At 35.6% G+C, this 12,465-nt stretch overlaps 1 protein-coding gene across 2 annotated transcripts in view; it reads right to left on the bottom strand.

Moving 5' to 3' along the window:
- Positions 1–7,220, bottom strand: part of LOC125648362 (uncharacterized) — a 37,014-nt gene extending 29,794 nt beyond the window's left edge. The window contains exon 1 of one of the 2 annotated variants that reach the window (XM_048875392.2): positions 7,179–7,220. The gene's annotated coding sequence lies outside the window, so the exon portion shown is untranslated. Of the gene's footprint in view, positions 1–1,417; positions 1,549–7,178 lie in introns of those variants that run through there. The other variant, XM_048875373.2, reaches the window with a different exon arrangement.
- Positions 7,221–12,465: the final 5,245 nt, after the last annotated feature.

The raw sequence follows: 12,465 nt of genomic DNA, 5'->3' as shown, positions 1-12,465 counted from the left end.
ATATATCTTTAAAATAATGGGAACATCAAAGTCAAATGAGTATACTATATCAACTTTTGATGTTATACATACACACACAGAGAGATATATATTAGAAATATCAAAGTCAATTGAGTATATATACTAATTTGACTTTTTATATCATATTTAATATACTGATCTCTGAGTGTTGCATGTTGGTTTTAGTGCAGTATTTCCTATATATATATATATATATATAATATATATTATATAGTCTATATATAATAATTTATGTGTACTATTTCTGTTTTATATATTATATAGATCTAGATCTATATATATATATATATATATATATATATATATTTGAGTGTGTACATGTGTGAGCTAATGATATAAGAGAGGGAGAGAAAATTTATTACACTATACAATATATATATATATCCCCCCCCCCCCCTCCTACTTCCTCAGTGAATGCTGGCAGTGCAGTTCTGAGCAATAAGGGATCTTGTTCATATATGTGATATTTCGTGTATTAACAATTTTTACAGTCGTCTGCGCAGCTGGGGGCAATGTGTTTATGAGATTAATTTGTATTGTTCCTCATGTTGTTAAAATATTCAGCACATTACTTCATTATGTCATTTTTCTGTGCCAGACTTATGATTTTCAGTCAAAGTGTAACCTGTAATACGAACGTGTACCCCCACAAAAAAAATACCAAAAGAATCTACGTATCCTCTATAACCATGAAAAAATTATCGTTTTATTCAACAAAATTCCATTAATGAGCAATAAAATTCTGCAAATATATATTCTTTATCACGATTTGAACTGAAAAAACTAGCGGAAGTCAACTGATTCGAATTTAAATTACCGTAGATAAAAATTTTCTCGCACGATCAGACTTAATTTCATACCACCGGGCTCGACATTTTGTGTTCTTTCGGAATCTGATGTGTGCGCATACATTTAAAAATAGACTAATTTTCGATAGCACTCGCGCATGTACCATATCCTAATAGAAAGAAACAGAAGCGAGATAAATAGAATACCCGTGACGTCACAGTTTCAGACGCAGTATTTCAAATATGGCTGACTGAGCAGGAGACGGGAAGTTTGATAGTGAGGTGTTAACCAACTTCAGTATGAACCATATGAAACCTACCCAGGCAAATTATCATTCAATCTATCCCGATCCATTAAATCGTTTGATTAGACTAGTGAATCAAAGAGTCTACTTTTAATTTCATTTGCTATACACTTGTATCAGTGTATGAAGTTGTACATGACGTATACTGATATCATACATGGGAGTCCGGACGGTATACGAAAGAAAAACATACATGCTTAATCATTTTCATAAAACATTACTTCATTAGAATGAAATTGCCATATACCTTAGCAAATACTTATGGTATTCTCCATTAACATATAACTAGTTAAGCTACATTACCTGTTAGTGGCAACTATCTACGAATAAACTTTAAACTTAGAGCGGTATTCATCCACATTCACGACCACATCTGACATCACATGTGTCCTTGTATACAAAATAATTAAATGAATGAACATCGATCCCGACTCGAAATTCATGATCTTATAAATGTGGAATCAGAATAAAATCGAAGTACATACTCCTAGGGTAGAAAAAAATACTGCATACGCTAGTTTTGTTTTCTAATTTTTTGACATATATTCGCCAGATCTGCACATCTCTCCCCCCCTCTCTCTCTCTCTCTCTCTCTCTCTCTCTCTCTCTCTCTCTCTCTCTCTCTCCTTTTTTTTTTATGGGACATCCACTTTTGCTTTTGTTGAGTTTTATACGGCCTTCTACTCAGTTATCTGTACAGTGTGTGCTGCTTTTGGTAGAAATGTATATATATTCTAAATAAACCAATATTATCACCGTCTCTTGCTACAGATTATAATCTACGTGGATAGGGATGTTTTGCATTGATCTAAATAGTAAAATTTAGATATGCGAGGTATATAGTTTTGTGTTGTTGTTTTGTTAGTATTGTATATGTTGCTTTAGATGGAAGTGGACATTTCACTACTGAAATAATTTTGTCCTATAGCACCGTCTCCTGCTACTCTGTGTATCATATTATAACTAACAAAACTAGATATTGTGTTACACCTGATCGGCGGAGTCTCTCATCAACATATGACACCCCCATATCCATGATGAGTATTGAGTATATATCCATTGCATATACATGTATAAACATTATATTTGTGGACTGAAACGCAGTCCTGTGTTGTATTGTGACTTGAATCATATATGTTGAATGTTATGCCAGTTTGGGGCCTAATTTGGAATAAATAAAATATCATATAATATATTGCACAAAAAGCTTCTTTTTTTTCCCTTTTGTCCATCCATGTGTATATAACACGCACGAAAGCGTAACAAAATTAAATCATTCTAATTCTTAAATTCCGTTCCGTTTTCCGCCCTTTCTGTTTTCCGTTCCGCGTTTTAGCCCTTAAAATTGCTGTTAAAATTGCTGCTAAAATTCCTGCATATGTACGGTTCATATTCCTTTATTTATCATAAACAGATACTCTGGTTCAATGAACTTATATATTAATTCATTTACTATCATCGAATTCATTAAATTTGTGGGACTCAATTTTCGTGGATTGTAGAGATTTTATAGTTTTGTTGGGATGTGATTTTGTGGATTGTAGAGATTTTACAGTTTTGTTGGGATGTGATTTTCATAGATTGTAGATATTTTACAGTTTTGTTAGGGTGTATTTTTTGTGGATTGTAGAGATTTTACAGTTTTGTTGGAGTGTAATTTTCGTGAATTGTAGAGATTTTACAGTTTTGTTGGGATCTCATTTTCGTAGGTTGTAGATATTTTTTTTTAGTTTTGTTGGGATGTTATTTTCATAGATTGTAGAGATTTTACAGTTTTGTTGGGATGTGATTATGTGGGTTGTTGAGATTTTACAGTTTTGTTGGGATGTGATTTTCGTAGATTGTAGAGATTTTATAGTTTTGTTGGGATGTGATTTTGTGGGTTGTAGAGATTTTATAGTTTTGTTGGGATGTAATTTTCGTGGATTGTAGAGATTTTATAGTTTTGCTGGGATGTAATTTTCGTAGATAGTAGAGATTTTACAGTTTTGTTGGGATCTCATTTTCGTAGGTTGTAGATATTTTTTTTTAGTTTTGTTGGGATGTTATTTTCATAGATTGTAGAGATTTTACAGTTTTGTTGGAGTGTAATTTTCGTGAATTGTAGAGATTTTACAGTTTTGTTGGGATCTCATTTTCGTAGGTTGTAGATATTTTTTTTTAGTTTTGTTGGGATGTTATTTTCATAGATTGTAGAGATTTTACAGTTTTGTTGGGATGTGATTATGTGGGTTGTTGAGATTTTACAGTTTTGTTGGGATGTGATTTTCGTAGATTGTAGAGATTTTATAGTTTTGTTGGGATGTGATTTTGTGGGTTGTAGAGATTTTATAGTTTTGTTGGGATGTAATTTTCGTGGATTGTAGAGATTTTATAGTTTTGCTGGGATGTAATTTTCGTAGATAGTATAGATTTTACAGTTTTGTTGGGATCTCATTTTCGTAGGTTGTAGATATTTTTTTTTAGTTTTGTTGGGATGTAATTTTCGTGGATTGTAGAGATTTTATAGTTTTGCTGGGATGTAATTTTCGTAGATAGTAGAGATTTTACAGTTTTGTTGGGATCTCATTTTCGTAGGTTGTAGATATTTTTTTTTAGTTTTGTTGGGATGTTATTTTCATAGATTGTAGAGATTTTACAGTTTTGTTGGGATGTGATTATGTGGGTTGTTGAGATTTTACAGTTTTGTTGGGATGTGATTTTCGTAGATTGTAGAGATTTTATAGTTTTGTTGGGATGTGATTTTGTGGGTTGTAGAGATTTTATAGTTTTGTTGGGATGTAATTTTCGTGGATTGTAGAGATTTTATAGTTTTGCTGGGATGTAATTTTCGTAGATTGTAGATATTTACAGTTTTGTTGGGATGTGATTTTCGTGGATTGTAGAGATTTTATAGTTTTGTTGGGATGTGATTTTGTGGGTTGTAGAGATTTTACAGTTTTGTTGGGAAGTAATTTTGTGGATTGTTGAGATTTTACAGTTTCGTTGGGATGCAATTTTCGTGGATTGTAGATATTTTTTTTAGTTTTGTTGGGATGTGATTTTCATAGATTGTAGATATTTACAGTTTTGTTGGGATGTGATTTTCGTAGATTGTAGATATTTACAGTTCTGTTGGGATGTGATTTTCGTAGATTGTAGATATTTACAGTTTTGATGGGATGTGATTTTCGTAGATTGTAGATATTTACAGTTTTGATGGGATGTGATTTTCGTAGATTGTAGATATTTACAGTTTTGTTGGGATGTAATGTCCTGGATATGGTTTCTCTACATCTAGTTTTTATATACATGTATCTAGTTGTGGTTTGAAATTCGTGGGACGGTGGGGGGGGGGGGGGGACCAGGAATATTCTAGGTTCTTTAAGAAGATCATAGACAAATAGAAAACTCTGGGGCACACTGATTTCACATGGAAGAAACGGAAGAGCTTATATGAAATTATGAAAACTTTTTAAACAATGTTACCGACTTTATATTTTGAAACTATTTATCTTGACTAGAACCTGCGGTTAACGAAAGTTTTGTTTGTAAGTCATAGGTACGATGGGCCTCATTTACGACTCGTTTAAATCTACAACGATCATTTTCTAGTTAGATCAGTACAATGTACAGATTTAAAAACCAGATATTATTTTATGCCACCAGGCAAAGGAAAACGAAGACTCATTGGTGGATCTAGCGCCGCCAATTCCATAATTATGAACTACATTTTACAAAAAGATGTCCAAAAACATTCAAATTTATATATCTTATTTTGTCAGAATTCAGAAACAGAATTAAAGATATCCTCATATTCAACATATCCACCATAAAGCAATACAAGCTGTAACTGACGGAAAATAAACTAAAAAATAAAAAAGAACAAATAGTCAACATATATGTCATTGAATATATATAACTTAACAGAATCAAAGTGAATCTGAAGCAATAAACCCGTCAAATCAGCAGAAAATATAGATTCATGAATCATTGTCATCCTGTAAGTAATTCCTGCTCGTAACCTCCGATGTGCATTGACCTTGGAGGTCACCAGTTCGGAAAAAGCGAACGAGAGGCACTGATTAACGTGCCAATTTTATAGAAAATTTACAATCAAAATTTCACTTGAGTGGCACATTCATGAAACAACGTAATATTTTAAAACAAACGACACGTGTAGTTACTCGCGCCAGTTTCCGTCTTTGTATATGGCCTCGGTCTCAGCAACCCGATTATGTTCGGCAATCATCGTTCCCATGTCCGTGTATACGACACAATGGCGGTTTATACGAAACGCTCATTGTAGGTTAATCCGAGATTCCTCTGACTCTTACCCCCGCTTTTATATTTGACATGTGCGGGGGAGAGTCAGAGCGGACTCCATATTGAAAAGTGGGAATTCAGCGACACCAGCTGGTGTCGCTGCTTTACCTACCTCTTACAACTTTATTTCGCGGACCCATCTTCCAAGACGCGATTATACATTTATCGGAAGATTATTCTACAAATACATCATGATTAATACGATGCTATCGCCGTTTAAACGATGGAATTTTGTGTTTATATGTGCTGACGTCATGCGCAAAGAAATCAAATGGCGAGGCGGCGACCTAATTCAAGTGATGTTCCATTTGTCGGTGTTAGGGCCGTTTAAACGGCGATAGCATCGTATTAATCATGATCTATTTATAGATTTATCTTCCGATAACTGAATTCTCACGTCTTGGAAGATAGATCCGCGAAATAAAGTTGTAAGAGGTAGGTAAAGCAGCGACACCAGCTGGTGTCGCTGAATTCCCACTTTTCAATATGGAGTCCGCTCTGACTCTCCCCCGCACATGTCAAATATAAAAGCGGGGGTAAGAGTCAGAGGAATCTCGGATTAATTGTAGGTGTGCTCTGAAACAATATTCCCTTGTTTATTTTGCAGAATTTTTCTTCAGATCTTGGGGATTATATTAGATAAACCGGTAGGTGTTATTTGGTGAATAATTGGATTGTTGAAAAAATACCGTCAGTTACAGCTTGTAATGCTATCTTTGATATCTTTTGAACATTGCTCTCTTTACAAGAATTAATGCGCACATCACTTCCTTTTACAAAATCGTTGTAAATAATTAAGGATATTTTCAAATGAATTAAAGAGATTATAAAATTATAAATATCGAGCTCTAAATAAATTTTTGTGAGCATTGCCATGTTGATGTACACATCAGATCGATTGATGAGAGCAATAATTGATGCGATGCGCACATCAAATCGTTTATAGCTGAATTGATGCGCGAATTAATTCAAATATTCCTCGCAGTAATTGTATTGATGCGCGTATAAATTCAATCATCGCGTACAATAATTGAATTTATGAAACTTTTGAGTTTATGTTAATTTGGCGCTCCAAATAGAACAATTGAATTGATGTGCATTTATGTGTGTGTTTAATAGATTCAGATACAACTGTGCAGCCACGCCTACAATACATGTATATTCAATATATTCAGCAACCTCGGCCATCATAATTACAAGAAATATAGCCCTTAGAACTGCAGCAACACTTTGACTTTTCTTTACATCTACATTCGTTTTCAAACCAGACATGTTTGTGCTTATCATAACAGACAGCTCCACGTTTCTGTGGCAATGCTGAGCTCGAGCCCCGCTCATGAGATTGCCTCTTGTAATAGTAAATATAGGTAGTGATTGCTCCTTCGCCAAACACAGTAGTATTAAGAAGTGAGAATCACGGGTCTTTCGGATGTGACTCTCTTATCGTTGATATTTATAACAAATTATTGATTTGTTATAACAAACTAAAAAAAAAAAAAAAGATACTGCTGCGGCCCTAATATTCTTCCGTACTTTAATAACAGAGGTTCCGTGTCGTGACAGCCGTTAAAGAACCCTCACTGCCACGGCCCTGATCTCGAAGCATAGGTCTAAATTTGTGGTACTTCACCTACAGCTGGTGACCTCTCAGTGAAAAGTTCTCGACGGGACGTACAACAAACTATTTCTAAACGAAAATGAACTCAATAAAAAAAACACATCATAGAATGTGTTGGCAAAAGGGTAAAAGTTTACTTACCATAAATGTTTTTGTCCACCACATTCGAGAGTGAAGCAGCAGTATGTGAAGTGCGGACAATGGCATGCAATATATAACAGATCTCTAGTTCCCGGACAGAAATTTCAGAAGGGGTCATGAATTATCTGGTACGTTTGTAGGGTCCGGGTTTGTTGTGCACATATGGGAAATTGTGGAAATTAAATATCGATGCACACATGACGCACATCTTATTAAAAATGAAGCCTGTAAAATGTTTTAATGATTTAGGTTTTGATGTATATGGATATTTCCGAACATGCACGTGTATTTGACACAGAGTAGGTAAACTTTTATTGTTTGAAACATCACTAAAACGACATATATGCATGAAAATATTGATATTTTGACGTCATCACAAATCTCCATACCATAACATCATTTTGAACGGTGCATGTGGTGTTAGTAGCTTAAAGGAGCATGGACACGATTTGAACTGAAAATTTTCAAAATTCCCCTCTCCATTTTAAATGTTTGCAATACTTAAGTAAGGTATTTCTAATGGTCAACAAAAATTTGAATGTCAGTTGTTGAGTTACAGGAGAGATACAGAGCTACATGGCTGGTGCCATGTTTTTGTTTACAGAGATGTAGATTACTTGATAGGAAATATCATCTTTAAAACAAAATGAGATGTAACAAACACTATCTGCTTAATTATGTTTAGAATTAATTTGTAATTTGAAAAATCTGATTTAAACGAAACTTTGACTAGTACATTTAACCTATGTAAACAAAAATCTGACACAAGTCTTGTTTGCATAACAAGGAAATCTATATCTATATCTCTATATATATATATATCTTGCACCTTCACAACTGACATTCACATTCTTGCTGACCATTAGAAATACCTTGGTTAAGCATTGTAAATAGGAAAATAAAAATTGAAAATTTTCAGTTCAAATCGTGTCCATGCCCCTTGAATATCCGGGTATTCTTCAAAATTAAATATAAAACACTACGGTTTCATTAAGTAGGGTTGATTGTATTTTTTCTTCAACATCCACTCAAGAATCGCAGTGCCAATTTTATCCAAGCTTGACATATAATGGGGTGACTTCACAAAAACCCTTACAAACAGTCCCGTGAGAATCCGGGTTACAATAGGTCCTTAGTACCCCTTGCTTATCGTAAGATGTAACTAAATGGGACGGTCCTTCGGATGAGACTGCAAAACCCGAGGTCCTGTGACACAGCAGATGTGGCATGATAAAGATTCCTCCCTGCTCAAAGGCCGTAAGCGCCAAACATAGGCCAAAAGTTTGTAACCATTTACCAGCAATGATGCATGACGTCTCCATATGAGTGAAAAATTCTCGAAAAGGACGTTAAACAGTATAAAACCAAACAACCCTTACAAACATAGATACATAACTGCATCCAGTAAATGTTCTACCAAGCCTCTATTTGTTCCTCACAAAGATATCAACAGCTGTGAGGGAGAACCTTCAAACGTATTGTGCCACAACATATGCCAAAAGTGGTGTAAATCAAAAGTGGATTCTAAAAAAATCTAAAGAACTTTCAGTAAATTTGAAATGGAAAAAGAAAATATATATATCTAGTGATCAGTCATTTAAAAAATTGCTTTATTTCACACCACTCTGATTCTACGCACAAGTATTTCGAAGTTGATATTAAAAAGATGCTGGAGTTTCTCATTGACAAAATCTTCGTAGTCTTTGGTAATCAGGTCTGTTGAAATTACCATGGGCACGAATTGTGCTCCTTTATTGGCTGACATTTTTATTCTTAGGATGCAGGATTTCTTCAACAGCTACTACAAAAAAAAGGAAAAAATTATCCTGTTGTAACTTTCAACTACATCGACGACTTTTATCTGTTAAAAATAATCATTTTCATTCATATGTCGATTCAATATATCCCAGCGAACTCGAAGTAAAAGGAACCACATAGTCTTTCACATCTGCTTCGTATTTATATATTTTATTGAACATAGATGTTAACGGCAAACCAGCAACTCAACTTTACGAAAACAAAACGGGATGACTAAAGCTTTCCCATCGCCAGCTTCCCATATTTATGTCTTTCAATTGATTCGAAACGCAAAAGCTTGTTCTGCGTATGATAAGTTTTTAAACCAAGGCAGGCTACTGACAAACAAGTTGATGTTACAGGGGTTTCAACAGTCTCGTTTAAAGTCATCATTTCGCAAATTATATGGTCATTACAACCTGCCATTGGGTCAAATACTGTCTGACGTGTTTCATATCAATTTTTAGGTCGTTCTTTTACTGATTTTGACTACAGATTACTCCGTTTGCCTGATTAAGATGTAGGGCTCACAGCGGGTGTGAAGAATGGTTGCTCCTCCTATAGTCTAGGCACCTGATCCCAACTCTGGTATATCCAGGTGTCCATGTTTGCTCAAATCTTAATTTTGTATTCCTTATAGGAGTCGTGAGATTGATCACTTCGTTATCTTCATCTTTTCATAAAAAACTTATGTACTGTACATACTGTATTATTTACGCATCATCATTGCATTGTTCTCGACAATCATCAAACCAGTGGACTAGTCATCAATTCAACGCCACTTGCACGTGGTCTTATTTACCTCGAGGATTATACGTGGATAATTTCCGAAAGAAAATAATTCCTGAAAATGTTCTTGCATTATGCGACTTTTGTTAGAGGTTCTCGAACTTTGTAGATGATAGTGATTTGTCCTTCATGGCTATTATTTAAATAGCTCATGGTTGACTTCAATATAAGTTGACGAACTCTCACAGCGCCTTAGATGCATATATATGTGAGTATATGACAGTACTACATGATGTGAAAGTAATCCCAGGTCAAAGGTGACCAATTTTGGTTAAAATATATGGATACGCTCGATTTGTTTACACCGTTGTATACCCAGTGTGGTAAATTTACACCTTATGTTTGGTGTAGTGTAGTTAATCAATTGAACTGCAACAGCAGCTGAGGAGATATTTTTTGGAGAGGATCTCAAGATTGTTTTATATGTTGTTTGTTCACGATTTGTTAAAAAAAAAAAAAGATTGCTAGTATATAATCCTCCATTGTTTAAAATTTCATTTTTTTTTAAAATGCGCATTTGTAAATGCTTTAGGTACCAAGTCATACTCCAAAATATTTGCTTATTTTTTGGCGACAAGTTGTTTTTAATAATTGTACAAAACAATACTCCGTTTTCATTTATTCTTTAAAATACATTTAAACTCGTTTAAATGACTACATACAATATATTGCAATTATCCTATATAGGCCTACTTTGTAGTTAACAAAACACGCCCCGGAGAAAAAAAATCTGCAAAATTTCTGCCTCACCATTTTCCAGTCTTATTGAATTTTTCGATGCATTTACCAACACAGATGCCCAAGACGAAGGTGGTACATATTATGGCATGTCAAACGTTGCAATATTTGAGCTTTTCCATTTCTATTGTATAATTTTCCATTTGTATTCTATATTTTCCATTTGCATTCTATAATTTCCATTTGTATTGTATAATTTTCCATTTGTATTCTATATTTTCCATTTGTATTGTATGATTTTCCATTTGTATTCTATTCTATATTTTCCATTTGTATTGTATATTTTTTTCCGTTTGCATTGTATAATTTCCATCCATTCGAGGGATTGTTTATTTTGATTTGTTACGAAGGATTTTTATTAGTTTAGGCCCCACTTATATTTAGTCGTCACCAGTTGTAGGTGACGTACCACAAATATACTTTCTATGCTCGGCGCACAGTGGCGTAGCAGTGGCCCGGGGGTTCTTTAACGTGCCAACGCCTGTCGCAACACGGAATGTCTGCTATTAATGTCACATTATCCGAAAGACCCGTGATTTTCACTTTTAAATAGCCATGCGTATGGGGAAGTATTAACTAGCCATGACACGAGTAGAACTCGAACATGCGACCTCACGGTTACGAACCAAACGGTATTTCACTGAACTACCGCGACCAGTTCCATATAGGACTAGTTCAACATACATGTAGCTAGCAGTGACATATCTTACGCCTAGTCGCGTTCAACCAGACGCTCGGCTATCTCCGTAAATCTCCGACAAGCAGGATACCAATCGGAACTCCTCGAATGTCTCGCGCACTATATGTCGAGTGCGCGAGACATTCGAGGAGTTCCGATTGGCAGGATAACAGAGCGTCTGGGTTGCACGAGACTAATCTTGCGCCGGGAGACCCCCCCCCCCCCCCCCACCCCCCTCCCTTCACAAATATAATATTTTGTTTATTTTGTATAGAAATGCCGAAGAAAGCACACGTGTATGTTTTATTTTGTCAGAACGCACTTGTTTCAGGGGACTACCAGGGGCGGATCCAGGAATTGCGGTTAAGGCAAGCGCCACTTTATGAGGCAGGGGTCTGGGGACCACCTTGAGGTGGGGGCCCAGGGGCTTCCCGGAAGCTCCTGGATTTGACAGATTTTATAAGGCTTGAAATATGTCTCCTAATTAGTAATTTTTACTATTTTCTATCATTTTTTATAAGGTGAAATTATTAAAATGACCCAAATTTAAGGGTTTTTCGAAAAAAAATCAGTTCTCCCAATAAAGTAATTCAAGAAAATCAAAAGATTTTGTCATTTATTTCTCCGGGAGTGCAAGAAATTATTGCTTCTTTTATATTTTAGTACATTTTTCTAAACAAGATACCACGATTTACCTTAAATTTGAAAAATTATGGGGGGGGGGGGGGGGGGGGGGGGCAGCCCGGCTGCGCCCCCCCCTTAAATCCGCCACTGACTTCAACCTCTCCCTGCAACACCCCCCCCCCCCCCATCACCACCACCAAGGCTTTGTCCTGGACACACTAGGTCCCCAGACATCCAGCAGTTTACTGCATCCTTTCGTTCAGAATTATCTAGATCAGCCAGTGGTTAAACACGTGACTAGTCTGAATATATGCTGATCACATTAGGCGCATAAAAGCGATTTAAATTAATTGGGGGGGGGGGGGGGTTTACGCCATTGCATTTAGCAAATACGGTACATTCTTGCCAAACGTGGCTCCTGAACTTGACTTCTTCAGCATCTCGCGCATTACCAAATTCCATAAACGATACCTTTTAAAAGATTAATCCATTGAATAGTTGTAACAAACCAAACTCGATGTTAACATTTGATGGGAACCACAGGCACTTGTTTCATACATGGGTCCCCCTCCTTAATGATACCCCATGTATGAAACAAGTGCCTGTTGTGGGGACCCAAGGGCCGAAGTCCCTCAAATTCTGACTAAATAAAATGCGCAT

This window comes from Ostrea edulis, chromosome 1 (genome assembly GCF_947568905.1).
Source record: "Ostrea edulis chromosome 1, xbOstEdul1.1, whole genome shotgun sequence".
Taxonomy (NCBI): Eukaryota; Metazoa; Mollusca; class Bivalvia; order Ostreida; family Ostreidae; genus Ostrea; species Ostrea edulis.
Note: the sequence above shows the minus strand (reverse complement) of the source record. Positions and strands in the feature narration are given on the sequence as shown.